The sequence below is a fragment of the Podarcis muralis genome, chromosome 8 (genome assembly GCF_964188315.1).
Source record: "Podarcis muralis chromosome 8, rPodMur119.hap1.1, whole genome shotgun sequence".
Taxonomy (NCBI): Eukaryota; Metazoa; Chordata; class Lepidosauria; order Squamata; family Lacertidae; genus Podarcis; species Podarcis muralis.
The window spans coordinates 44,783,327-44,797,642 of NC_135662.1; the positions used below are offsets into that span (position 1 = coordinate 44,783,327).

A 14,316-nucleotide genomic window follows, 5' to 3' on the forward strand; every position below is an offset into this window, starting at 1 on the left:
TTGGCTCTCCAACTGCATTTCTTTCAGTCAGCCGCACTGGGGTGTGGTTCTCAACATTTATATATGTACCTCAAAAGAGTAGAATTATGTGAATCTATAACATGGCTCTTTAACAAATCTATTCTGACTTGACACACAATTTGACAGAACGTTATAGCGTGGTCGAATAATACAGGACAACAATGCCAATTCTTCAGCTGCCTACTGCAGGGAACCATCTCTAATACATCATGCTGTAAGGTCACCAAGGTCAACTATCTCATTAACCATATATATTCTCTGAGTAGTCCTGTAGTCATTATGCAAAATGGCAGCATATTAATTGCAATGACTTCTCATCTAAATGAATTTATTTCAAATCTCACTTAATTCAATATTAATTAAAATTAACAATTTGTGGCATTGAGCTATCATCTGGTGAAACAATTTTTTATACTCTTCTTTTTCAACTGATCAGGTCAAGCTGCATAATTTCCTCTTCTGCAGCCCACGCCTATCCATGTACACACAGAAGGAAGTTCCACTGGGGACTAATGCCCAGGTAAGTGTTTTTAGGGCGCCACCCACAGAGCAGACAAAAGCAGGTACTTCCCCCCGCCCTACCATGATACATGGGTAAATTATGGAATTCACTTCCGCAAGATGTGGTTAACCATTCAGGTAGCTCGAGAAAGAGACAACCAGCATGCTTATGAGTACCAGTCACCATGAATCAATAGTCATTATGTTCTGCTTGTAGGCTTCTTATATGCATCTGGTTGGCCAATGTGAAGGACAGGATACTGGACTAGGCAGACTTCTAGCCTGCTTCATCAGGAATATTCTCTTTTATGTAAAAGGCAGATGAAAAATTGGAAGTTCCTCTTTTGTATTTTTTTGCTAAGGTTTTCTTTTGCTTTCTTTGTGTTCTCATCTCCCTTTCCTCTATTTCTATTGTCGCTTTTCTTTTTCTGTTTTTCTACTTTGTTTTGTATCTTTTCTAGCTGCAATTTTACTGTATTGCAGGGAAATCTCAATAAAAAACTTAATAAAAAAGAAAAGAAAGTTGACCCTTCATCAGAGGGTTAAGGACCTCCATACACAAATAAAAAGACAGAACACAGACAACAGACCTTATTTTCAGTAACCACTGAGTACCTCCACAAATGGACAACTTACAGGATCTGTACCAGCCACAAAGGGAGTCAAGCAAGGGTGTATTCTAGCCCCGACACTGTTCAACTTATATATAAATGATATTGCCTTGTGTCTAACATCTCCAGAGTATCATGCCCCTAAATTGGCCACAAAACCCATCTCAGTTCTATTATATGCAGATGATGTGGTTCTTCTATCCCAAACAAAAGTAGGCCTAAAAAGGCTGATCAGAGCATTTTCAGGATATTGCCAGAGGACAGCTGGCCGTGAATTACAAGAAAACCAAAGTCATGGTTTTCTCAAGAAACTATAGGGCCCATAGATGGTGCATGGACAACCAGCTAATTGAACAGGTCAAAGTTTTCAAGTATCTTGGCCTTATTTTCCAGTCTACGGGGTCATGGGGAGCACACCAGAAATGTGCAAAAGAAAAAGGGTCCTAAAGCGCCAAAATTCTAACATGTTTTTTCCACACAAAAGGTGGTAAACATATACCATCAGTCCTGGAAGTGTTCCAAGCTAAACCCCTAGCACAGTTATTATATGGGGCTCAGATGTGGACAGGCACTCACCTTGGATCTACGGAAGCTGTCCATTCAAAGTTCTTAAGGCAAAAATTTCTCTCTACCACCCTGAGTCCCAAACGTATCATTGCGCCTAATCTTCCCTTGATAGAATTACGGATCTGGAGTAGGACACTTAACTATTGGCATTGCCTAAACTCAAATCCCCCTGCTCTAATATCCCTAGTGCTGCAAAATTGTCATAAGAGCGCCCGGACTAAAATTGTCTATCAAAAAATTAACTCTTGTGGTTTATCACCACAACAGCTACTCACTTTGGGTTTTAGTAAAGCAAACAGTCTAATTTGTCAGTGCCACCCTAAATGATATCGAGTGTCAGAACAACTTAGCCACAATAAGGAAATTTTGCCCATGGTATGACTATTTACCAACTTCCCATTTTGACTCTCTGGGTGTACTTGAGGGACGATTCCAACATATTCCACACAAAAAACGCTTATGTCCCTGTGGAGATGGCAGTACCGAATCGGTGGTGCATGCCCTTCTGGCTTGCACTCTTTATAAAGACTTGAGGAATAAAAGTCTATTCCGGGTCGCCCAACCACTGCCACAGTGTCCTTTCTCTTGGCAGATCAAGATGAGCAGGTGACAGCAAATGTTGCAAGGTTTTTAGCTGGGCAGTCAGAATAAGATCTACTATTTGGCCATTGATTCAAAACCCTAAAGTGTATTTTATACTATTAACTTCTTATTTCTATTCTTTGTATATTGTATTGTTGTTTTATTGCTATGGCTGATGGCTGATGCAAATAAAGAGTCATTCGTTCGTTCAACCATTGAGTACCTTCTCAAGTTTATGGTGAGCTTATCTCTGCATGGAAATAAGCAAGGCAAGCCTTTGTACCATGTTCTATAGTACATGGTGGCCAACTGGCCTCCTGTGTCATGCCATCAGTGAACATTCATTTTGTGCAAATTCTGCACCAAGGCCTACTTAGGGATCTCTTTTATATAACAGTCCTGGAATCTGAGGAGAAAACAAATTCTGAACATGTGCAAAGTTTATTCTCCTTAGCCCTGAGTAACTACAGATTTCCAGCCTCCCTGCCTCCTTAGAATATAAGAGCAAGTGGCTTCTGCACACATTATTAGAGTTTTGAGTTAAGAATATATATATATCTTTCCCCACCCAAGCCTGCTCTTGGTTTCCTCCTCCCTGCCTGAGGCAATTTTTCACAGAAACCACAGGGTTGCTTTTTCCCTTTTCTAGGTAACTGGGATGGGGCAAGAAGTCAAGAAACGGTGTAGATTGCATGCACAGCAGCTGCCAGAATGGACCGCTCTAGCTTCAGACATTTTTGAAGAGATGGGAGAGTGGTGAATGTGGGCTCTGGCCTGGGAGGCCTGGCGTTGGGGTCCCCCACCTGCTCTTAATGACTAGTCTCCACTGCCAGTATTTATATTGTATTCTGAGGCTTTGGGGAGGAAAAGAGTGCAGGAGTTGTGGGGAGGGGAAGCAAACGCATGTAAAAGAAAACATTTTGCATCACTTTCTTTGCCTCAGATCATATAACCTGTGTGATTAACAAGTGCCTTTTAATTTTTTTAACACTATCAGTAAAGGGAGAACATATGCAACTTCTGAAGTTTACTTGTGGTGCTGTCAAGACTGGGCCATGGGCACAAGTCAGAGGTAAGCCAGGAATGAGGCGTAGCCAGTAGGGAGGTTGGCAAATTCTGACAGAAATGGAAATGGGAGTGAAAACTACCAGTGTTTGCTTATTTATCTGCTGCCCAGAATGGAAATCATAGAATCATAGAATGGTAGCATCAAAAGTGACCCCGAGGGTCACCTAGTCCAACCTCCTGAAATTCAGGAATCTCAACTAAAGCATCCATGACAGATGGCCACCCAATCTCTGCTTAAATACCTTCAGTGAAGGAAATTCCACCACCTTCTGAGGGAGTCTGTTCCTCTGCTCCACAACTCTTACTCTCAGAAAGTTCCTCCTGGTGATTAGTCGGAATCTCCTTTCTTATAACTTGAAGCCATTGGTTGGGGTCCTGCCCTCCAGAGCAGGAGAAAACAAGCTTGTTCCATCTTCCCTGTGACAGCCCTTTAGATATTTGAAGATGGCTATTATATCTCCTCTCAGTCTCCTCTTCTCCAGCCTAAACATACCCAACTCTCTCGACCATTCCTCAATAAGGTTTGGTTTTACAGACCCTTGAGCATCTTGGTCGTTCTCTTCTGCACACGTTCCAGTTTGTCAATATCCTTCTTGAATTGTGGCGCCCAGAACTGGACACAGTACTCCAGGTGTGGTCTGGCCAAGGCAGAATATAGAGAATGCGATCAGTATTCACTGTGTTGTTTTCAGTCCACAGGTGATAGGTGATTATGTTTCCTACCCTCCACCATTGGCACTGTGTTTCCTTTGCATTGAAATGAATTGTGTGAAATAGCACAATGACAATGTACATAATTAATTACATAAATTAGGTAAATTACATGATTTTTGCCAACAATATGAATAATGTAGGTTTTGGCAGAAGAAAAGCTGCAGTGGGATGGAAGCAGTGCTGCATGCAACAAATACAGAGCAGAAAAGTAAACAATGACTTTACTTCAGTAGTCAAGACTGAATAGGGCCAAAGCAGGTCACACGAGGGAACTAGAACTGAGGATGGAAAAGTCAGGATTAAAGGACAAACCAGAATTCAGATTAGAGGAGTCAGCTAGGACTGCAGGATACAGGAACACATCACAGCTCAGGAAGGCCTCGTTGCTTAAGAAACATTTAACTGGAACAGAAAGCTCTCTTAGAGTGTTTCCCATCCAATAGTCAGTGTGGGTGGGCAGTGGCTGACTGGGCAGCAGCAGTTAAGGGCCTGTGGATTCAACACGGCCTTCACCACACTGGGCAAACACACACTAACCCAAAAGCTCCCAGTTCTTCCTGGCATCTCCTGATAAATGTCAACCTTGGGCTTCACCATTGCATCTCAGTGTGGTGTAGTGGTTAGAATGCTGAGCTAACACCTGGGAGAATGGGGTTCAAATCCTCACCCAGCCTGGAAGCCCACTGGGGGACTTTGGGCCCATCACTGTCTCTCAGTCTAACCTACCTCACAGAGTTGCTGTGAGGATAAAATGGAAAGAGGAGGGGTTCATGTCCACCATCTTGTGCTCCTTAGAGAAAAGGTGGAATAGAAATGCTAAAGAAGCAAGCAAGCACATTCAGCACAATGTGGGTGTAAAGGAGTTGCTCCCTAAAAACTGGGCCAGGGGCAGTGCAGAGGTGTGGGTGTGTGGGTATGTGCTGGCCAGAACAGAGCTAAGAAAAAAATGTGGTTGCCCCTGTTGAATTGGGATTGAAGGAAGGCATGCATATGTCCTTTACCAAGAAATGGGAAATTAGATTCATTATTCCATGGAGCTGTATGTTTGCCTCTGTAAGCCTTACAGAGTGTGACGGCCGTAGTCAACAGAAGATTTATTTTTGTATCCATATATGTTAGTTGTTTCATTTGTATTCTTTGTACCAAATCTTCTTGCTGAACTTCTGTAACCAAGGGGAAAATCCAGTACAAATTGAAGGTGTTTTACAACATGGCGCAGAGACTTAGAATTCATTAGTGTACTGGCTAAATCATACAGCTGCACAAGACATTATTAAAATATCTCCGACTGGAGGGAGAGTGGACACAAGACTTCAGGTTGGGGCGGGGAGGAGCCTAAATTTGCAGTTTCCTTTTGAATCTTTCTGAGGCTCGCAAATATGTATTTCGTTTGTACGGCATAGCTGGCCTAGAACAACCACTTATTTCTGTGCATTTTTAATATAGGTTAGCTTTAATGAAACTATGTTGTGCCTTGATATCAGCCTAACATGTCCACAAAGCAGCATGGGCCCTGGCTTCACATCAATATTTCCCTGTCAGAGGTATACTGGAATAAAGGTATAAACTCAGAAGCCAACCCAGCAGCATGTTAATTATCAATGAATTCAAAGGGAATCTACCTTGAAGGAGGAGACTATTGCGCAGCCACAGCTCCCCTTGACGCCAATAGGAATGACACATGTGCATTTATGACACAGTAAGACCTTGGATTAGAACGGCAGGGTCTAGTCATAGACTAGCTAATTCGTGCGGTCGTAAGACAATAATGAGGCCTGAACATTGTGGGAACTTCCACCATCTCCAAAGTTCATAAAGCAATGTGACTTTGGGAAATATTCCAACAAGGTACTCCCCCGTACCAGACTTAAGAAAATGAAACAAATCTTATAGCAGGGAGAGTCTTTCCTGGTGAATCAAATAGCTGTCTTAACTATGATTTCAGTCTTAAACTTTAGAAACAAGCCAACTTCAGTAAGTGGATTCCCCACAGAGGAGTGGACCTCAGCAGGGATGCCAACTTGAGTAAAATAAAATATTGGGGGAGGGGGTCCAGGTAAGCCCTGCCCCACATAATATTGGGCAATGTGCATCAACTGGGGGGGGGGGCCTTGCTCCCTCAAATATTCTATTGGGGGTGGGTGAAGGGACATTGGCCCCTAGGAGTTATGTCACCCTGGTAAAGCAAAGGCACTCTGAACCTTTGCAGTTATTATTCCCTACTATAAGCCCCAAGAAAAGCAATGACAAACCTAGACAGCATCTTAAAAAGTAGAGACATCACCTTGCCAACAAAGGTCCGTATAGTAAAAGCTATGGTTTTCCCAGTAGTGATGTATGGAAGTGAGAGCTGGACCATAAAGAAGGCTGATCGCCGAAGAATTGATGCTTTTGAATTATGGTGCTGGAGGAGACTCTTGAGAGTCCCGTGGAGTGCAAGAAGATCAAACGTATCCATTCTTAAGGAAATCAGCCCTGAGTGCTCACTGGAAGGACAGATCGTGAAGCTGAGGCTCCAATACCTTGGCCACCTCATGAGAAGAGAAGACTCCCTGGAAAAGACCCTGATGTTGGGAAAGATGGAGGGCACAAGGAGAAGGGGACGACAGAGGATGAGATGGTTGGATGGTGTTCTTGAGGCTACCAGCATGAATTTGATCAAACTGCGGGAGGCAGTTGAGGACAGAAGTGCCTGGCGTGCTCTGGTCCATGGGGTCACGAAGAGTCGGACACGACTAAATGACTAAACATACTATAAGCCCCGGAACTGGAAAAAGTAGCCACAGCCGTGACATAAAATATTCCCAGCCCATATTGCAGATCAAGGCCTGAGAGACTGACTGTGACTTGTCTATGGTCACTTCTTATGTTCAGGGCTTACAGCTCACACATTTAGGCAAGCCAGCTTTCAGAATAGGATGGAAAGATTATGCAGGCAGAAAGACACACAGAATGGAGGCAAGCCCCATACAGCTGCAGTGTATCCTGCTTGACTACTCTCATTTCAAAAATACTGAGGCAAAGGGTGTCAGCAGTGTACTAGCAAATGCCTATTTACTTGAGCCCATTTGGTGACAGGTGACAGAACTGAATGGAACCCACAGGGACAGGGTGTGAATCAAAGTTGCCCATCGCTGCCCTCAAAGTGCTTCTTTCCAAGAACAAGTGGGAAAACTCCAGCACAATCCCTCGACCGCCCTCCCTTGCGCTCAACAATCTCAAAGCCGCTAATTTGTCTGAAGATTATAAAATTGTACATTTATCATAGTGATTAAGGACAAACATTTTTTCTCCTTGAATCAATTTAATAATTGTCTGGATCAATTATCTGGGAGCAGAGCATCATTAAAATGCATTTGTTTTCGTCCACAACCATGAATCTGACTGTGTGTCTTGCTGCAAGGGTTCATATTGCATGGCATCAGATTGTACCTGTCATTAGGCAGCTGCAAATCACCTTGTATCTCCTAATGCAACATGACTGTCAAGCCAATACAATATTCTATAGTCTAATTTTTCAGTCAATTCCTTGTTTTTGCTCTCATAAGTATACCATCGTCTGGAGTCATAAACAGAACCCAAGTGCATTATGTTGGGCCCTGTTTAAAATGTGTAATGCCCACTAAGCAGGGAAGAGACTTACAACACAACTCTGTTTGTGTCAACTCAAAAATAAGTCCCACTGAGTTCACTAGGGCGTAATTCTAGGCAAATGTGTATAGGATTTCAGTCTGGGAAATTTCAGGGGGAAGTTACTTCACAGAAGCTAATCAAATGAAGAGAGGAATTTGGTTTAACTGTTTTGTGGTCAGATGCCTCCTTGTTATCCCTTCACCCACAGATTTGCTGAGTATAGCACAGCATCTAAGGCAGGCTTCTCCTGAGCGTGCGAGATGAAGAGGTGCGGCCACTGAAGCTGCACAATAAGGCCTCCTCCCAACGATGCATTCTTCATGCACCTCCCAATCTTCAGCCCAGTCTCTGAGATATAGTAATGAAAGTTTGCTTTGCAAGTTCAGGACACCATTCTACATGTTATGCTCAAGGCAGACGCCCTGCACCAATGGCCAAGAGGAGCAAGCAAGACCCATCAAACATTATACTTTACAAGTTGTTTTGTTTATCGTTCTGTTGTGCAAATTATCTTTGCATCAGGGCAAGCTCAAAGCAAGGGGGCTGAGGGTTAAGTAAAAATTACAATAGAAGGAGAGAGATGTTCTTAGCCAGCTGAAATCTCCCTCATGGTAGTAGAAGCCTCATTCAGAGACCTTGAAACTCTGCAACTCCTACTAAATTGGTACACTTAAGTGCATTTTAATTAGTCACCAACTCGGCATAGCTTGGTGTTGCCGTGATAATATCCAAGCTCTGCAAAAGTGCCACCCTAGGGACCAGCTTTTGGGGCTATGCTTGGATATCACAAACATACACATCAGCCTTTCAAAATATGCTTGGATGTCACAAAGTGAAACAGCTATGTTGCATCAGGGTGGTTGGCTACAAAACAATTACAGGAAGACTAATCTCATAGAACATCAGAATAAAGCTCCTTCTCTGGTGTGGGCTAGCATTCCTGAACATGTTATATGTGTTTTCAAATGCAATGTAATGACTATCATATGAGGTTTTATGCCAACTTCCATCTTAGTTCCAAGATCATCCTATCTCTGCTTCCCAGTGACTCTTGCCCAAAGCAGTGTTCCCATACAGATAAGTGATATACTGTCTTCTTCACCTGTGGACTCTTGATGTTATTTCATGGCTTAATAAACAGCAGGAAATTGTTATTCCCTCCGGAGACTAAGAACATCCTCTCCAAAACAAACCTAGGGTTTACCTAACTGAGTAAGTGCACGCTTGTCTCTGTTGTCTATGTCAGGATGCAACTTCCTGAGCTGATGAAGTTGAACATAATAACAGATTTTTCTCCCTCCCATCATGACTGAAATTTATTTGGAAGGCAGAAAACAAGACTATTTGAAAAAGAGACAGGTCAGAGGCTTCAGGAAGTTTACATTTGGATCCATATCTCATTCTTAATACCTGCATGTCTAAAAAGGATACCCCCTGCTCAAAACCCAAGTTCTTTGTATGCACTTCCTGTCCCTCCCCTCAGTTGCACATTACCTTATGAACTGCTCTCCCCACCTTTTTTATTGCCCCCCCCCCCCCAATAGCGACGATGTTCCTTTGGCTTGCATTCTGTTTTTTAAGACGTATGTCTGTTTTGGAACTCGGTGAAAATATTATGATGCATTAAGATGTGAAAAGACAATGGTTAAATAACAAAAGCTGAAGGTCTGAGCCTAGAAAAGAAATACCACTGGAATTCCATCAGAAGGAAAGATAAATGAACAGAACTACAGTGACATCTGCTGGTCTCTTCGTTGGCAAGACAGGTCCTGGAAACTGACAGCAGATGGTGAGAATAGAAGTTAAAAATATAGATATTCTTCATAAAATGTTATTGATGTGCAACAACTATGATAATGAACTCTAAGCATAGGACAAAAACCCAGTCATATATTTCAGGAAGTTGTAGTATTACTCCTGCAATCTCATGTGTAAAGCAAGGTGAAAAAAACAAACCACTACATCATTCAGCTGAATAGCTGGGCATAAATGTTAAATGTGATCAGTAATTTGAGATGGATTAATTTCCAAATGTCCCTCTTAAGTCTTGTTAAATAAGTGCCATTTCACCCAAATACCCAGAGCATGCTGCTTGAAAAACACTAGACACACAAATTTGGATATCTCAGAACAATCTGCCACTTCTTAATGCATCTATAGAAGATGGCAAGAACTATAAAAGTATTCTGACCATGAATGGTCCTTAAGGATACTTAAGGATACTGTTATGCAGATATTTAAAGACTGTCATGATCAGGGATTTGCCATTTAAGCATTAATGGCTTGTGCAAGTTTTTGTTGTTTTAACATAAACTGTCAACCTCTACCTTCCCTGAAAATATTCAGTCTGGGTACTTCTTTAATTTTGCTTTGGACCACAGCCACAATTTCCCTTTGCCTAGAGAATTTTCTAAAATAAACTTTGTACTATATAATCTTTGATTTAGTCCTAAAAGTTAGGGCAACAATTATAACAATCCTAGGTCAGTCGGTTAAGGACACTGAATCTGCTGTCTTTAACACCATTTTCATAGGCGCAAGTTCCATTGTATTTAGCTAATTCATACTCAATGGAATATACCATACTTCTGAGTAGAGATGTATTGCAGTGCACTGTTACTTAGAAGGAAATTCCTTATGCATCCATGGAACCTTGGTGTGTTTTTTTAAAAAAATAGAACTGAAATATTAATTTATTTGGAATATTACTTTTACAAATTAAAGAAATTTATATCCAACTTGGAAAAAACTGAACTACCGCAGTACATATGAAAGCTGGATACTAGCTTAATGAAGATGGTAGTTTTTCTTCGCTAATTAATTAATTTAGAAATGTGTCACATAAACACACTGGCCACAACCCAGCACTCCACAGGGATCCTGCATCATGTATGGCGCTTTCCCTGCAATGAAGAGAATGTTGCAACCAAGAGCTCCATTTCAGAACGAGGTGGGATGGGTAAACACTGGGAGGCAAGATTCAAAGCAGTGTGTTTTAGGAACACATCTTATGGTTATTTTCCTTCTTTAAAAAAAGCATTTAAAAACAAAAAATGGGTCACAGCAAAAACATACTCTTTAGAAAACAAAAACATTCAAACACTGCTTCCTTAAGGGGGAAAAAAACCACCCCTTAACACAAGTACAGTGGACGCTCGGTTGCGAACGTGATCCATGCGGGATGCACGTTCGCAACCCGCAGCAGCACATCTGCACGTGCACAGGTTGCGATTCGGCACTTCTGCGCATATGCAAAGTGCAATTCAGCTCTTCTGCACATGCACAACTGCCAAAACCCGGAAGTAAACCATTCCTGTACTTCTGGGTTTCGGCGGTCTGTAACCCAAAAAAACGCAACCTGAAGCGGTTGTAACCCGAGGTATGACTGTACAGTGGTACCTCGGGTTAAGTACTTAATTCGTTCCGGAGGTACGTTCTTAACCTGAAACTGTTCTTAACCTGAAGCACCACTTTAGCTAATGGGGCCTCCTGCTGCTGCCGCACCGCCGGAGCATGATTTCTGTTCTCATCATTGGTGTTTAGTGCAGGAAACAAATCAGGCAATGTGTATCAGGTGAGGACATCTCCACCCCCCCTCTGGGGGTGTGCTCAACATAAGAAAGCAAAAGAAAGTGTATCAGATAGGGATGGGAAGAATTGCTTTCATTCTCATTTTAATATGTACCAATTTTTTACCAATATGCAAACCAAACCACAGGTAGGGCTGCCATATATCCAGATTTTTCTGGACATTACCAGGATTTCAAATGTAGAACTGATGCCCAGGGGAATTTCAGAAAGGCAGCACTTTGTCCTGGATCTTAAGGAAGTCAATTGAAAAATTGTGGTTTTTTGACACTTTTGTGAAAAAAGCTGAACATTTTCGTGGTGTCCTGGTTTTTACTTTTTGAAATATGGCAGCCCTAACCATAGGTCACTACTGAAATTTGCACTGCTCCAAATTTTGGTCTCAGACCAAAAAATGTGTGCAAAAACTTGTGTATTAGTGCAAGCAAAAGTGTTTATAATTAGTGAACCTAAAATGCATTCTATTTAGCGGCAAACTGCAAAAATGCATTTGCTAAGTAAAATTGTGTACAAAAAAATTACATATAATAGGAGAAATACACATGAAAATCATGCACACTTTAAAAAAAACCAAACATATGTGGAAATGGGAGAAAACCGATGTTAAGGTGGGGGAAATGAAAAAAAAACAAGAGAAACCAAAATTGACAGATTCATTCATCCCTATCAGGAGATGCATCCAAACATAGCAGCCAAATCCTAGGGGCCGAGGATACTGCCCTGAAGGGTAGTTCAGCATTGTGACTTAATCAGTTCCTCAATTGCCCGCTAGTTTGTCATGGGCAAGCAATCTCATTGTTAATGTAAAGTACTAAATAAATTGCTTAATGTGGATTGTTGATATTATTGGAATTTGATATTGCTCACTGACCTATTAGTATGTTTCACACTGTCGGACCAGGGGCAGCTCTGACACACACTCTTTAAACTTTTGGTATGTTTTAAATTAACTGTATTCCTTCATATGTCAATAGTACATGGTAGTGTGTTATTTGTTATGGCTATTGTGCTATTTTCCTTAAACTGACTTCTGTGAGTCATTGGAACACAATGTATTTTTGCAAAATGTAGTATATAAGTAAGCCGACTATGACTGACAGTGGCTACGGTATAAAACCAAGAAAAGGCACTGCTTGATATCTCTGATTCCAGTCCTCCTACTGAAGTCATCTGCGGGCACATCAGATGTCTTTTAGTTTGGACTAAAGCCACTGAATTAAGGTGATGTGCTGCGTACAGAAATACAGACTCTTTTCAGATGAATGCCACTAGTACTTTCACAGGGAACAGAGCTGATTAAAATCCTGTTTAAAATTTGCATCTCTGGGATTGATTAGTAACCCTGGGGTCCTAGAGGAGCCCCCTGGGAAGGCCTCACAGTGGTCATGGGAAGCATCAGATTTCATTCTCCAGGGGCGGAGAGGAAAGTATGACCTTGAAGAGGGAGATCTGGTGTCAGGTGCCTCGTCGCTGCTACCATGGAAACTTCTGCAGACCCTTGCCTTGAAAAGGGGAACATGGCAGTGGCAGACCAGGCCTCTGACTTGCCCATAAACCAGGGAGATTACTCCACCTGGAGTGTTGTGAAAGGGAAGGAGGAATCTAGAAAAGGATGGAAGCATGCAAGACCACTGCTGAGCCCTTACATCTAGTCTTCTGTGTGGTCAAGCATGGTGTTGGATAAGGTGGTTCATCCACCCCACCTGTTGTCACTACCTACCTAAAGCAACAATGTATGAGCGACATCCAGCACCACGTGAGTGGGCTTATTCTCATGCAATGAGACTTTCCCTCCCTCTCCTCTCCCTTGCAACCCCAACGTCTGTTCCAGGGCTGCAAGGCAGGACCTGTTCCACCAATAGTACCTATTCTGCTGGATTTTATCCAATGTCTGCCCCATTTATATTTCCTGTATTGGTTAGGGTGTTGTTCTCTCTTTTCTGTTGGATATTTAAAGGCGGTTGATAAATAATTTATTTAACTATCATATAAATAGCATATTTTGCATATTTGTAATTCAAGTTACTATTTTTTAAATGAAGATTCCATCACCTTCCTCAAACGCCATTAGTATAAAAAAACCACATAATATTCAAAATACCTGCAACGTGTACCATTGCCACCATAATCTTAATGACAGGAGGCAGGATCCACAATTTAAAAACAAACACACAAAACCTTACATTTCACTTTGAATCAGGCCTGGTGCCAGTACGTAACATTCTGGAGCAAATGCCAGGGCCACAACAGGATTTCTCACCACTGCCAGCAAACCGCCATAGCTGTGCAAAGAGGATCTCTTGGTCCACTTATCACGTGTGGTGGTCAGCACCTCCTTGTCAATGATGCTGCCATTCCCCCTGAGGTATGCACACTGGGGCAGAGCTGGCATCATTAACAGGACAGCAGTGGCCAGTATGTGTGATGACTGGGCCTGGAGCTGCATCACTGAAACACCGGAGAGACAGCAGGGAGTGTGGGGCTGACTAGCAGCCTTGCCCTGCGGAGCTCCTGGCCTGCATGTGCGTACTGTCTGGTGTCATACTGTCAAGGATATTGGCCTCACCCCTCCAATCTACACATGCCAGGAGTGGGCCAGTATCAGTAACAGGGTAGAACTGACCACTGAATGCATGCCTAACAGGAAGTTTCTAATTCTAGGAAGTTTAAAAGAAAGGTATAAAGACAACTGCCCTCTCCTGTTGTTTGTCCTTTTCATCTGGGATTCAGAGATCCACTGTCACTATATGCAGAGGCTGCATTTAGCTATTGTGTCCAAAAGCCACCAATTGTACTGTATCATGCCTGCTCCTATGAGCTGGCAAAAAAAGGTGGGGTAAGATTGAGATGTCAGTTAACTTCTTCTCCCAGCCCTACATGGAGACACCAGGGATTCAATTTTGGGCCTTCTATATATAAAGCAGATGTTCTACCACTGAGGTGTGGCCCTATCCCAGCTAGATCAGCCAGGGGTCTGATTCAGTATAAAACAGATTGCTCTGCTCCTAATTCCTTGGAGGGCAGAGGTGCA

General features: G+C 42.3%; 1 long non-coding RNA gene across 3 annotated transcripts in view; it reads right to left on the minus strand.

Annotated features, from left to right (window-relative positions):
* Window positions 1-14,316, minus strand: part of LOC114600676 (uncharacterized) — a 110,792-nt gene that overhangs the window by 61,321 nt on the left and 35,155 nt on the right. The gene's annotated exons all lie outside the window — the stretch shown is intronic.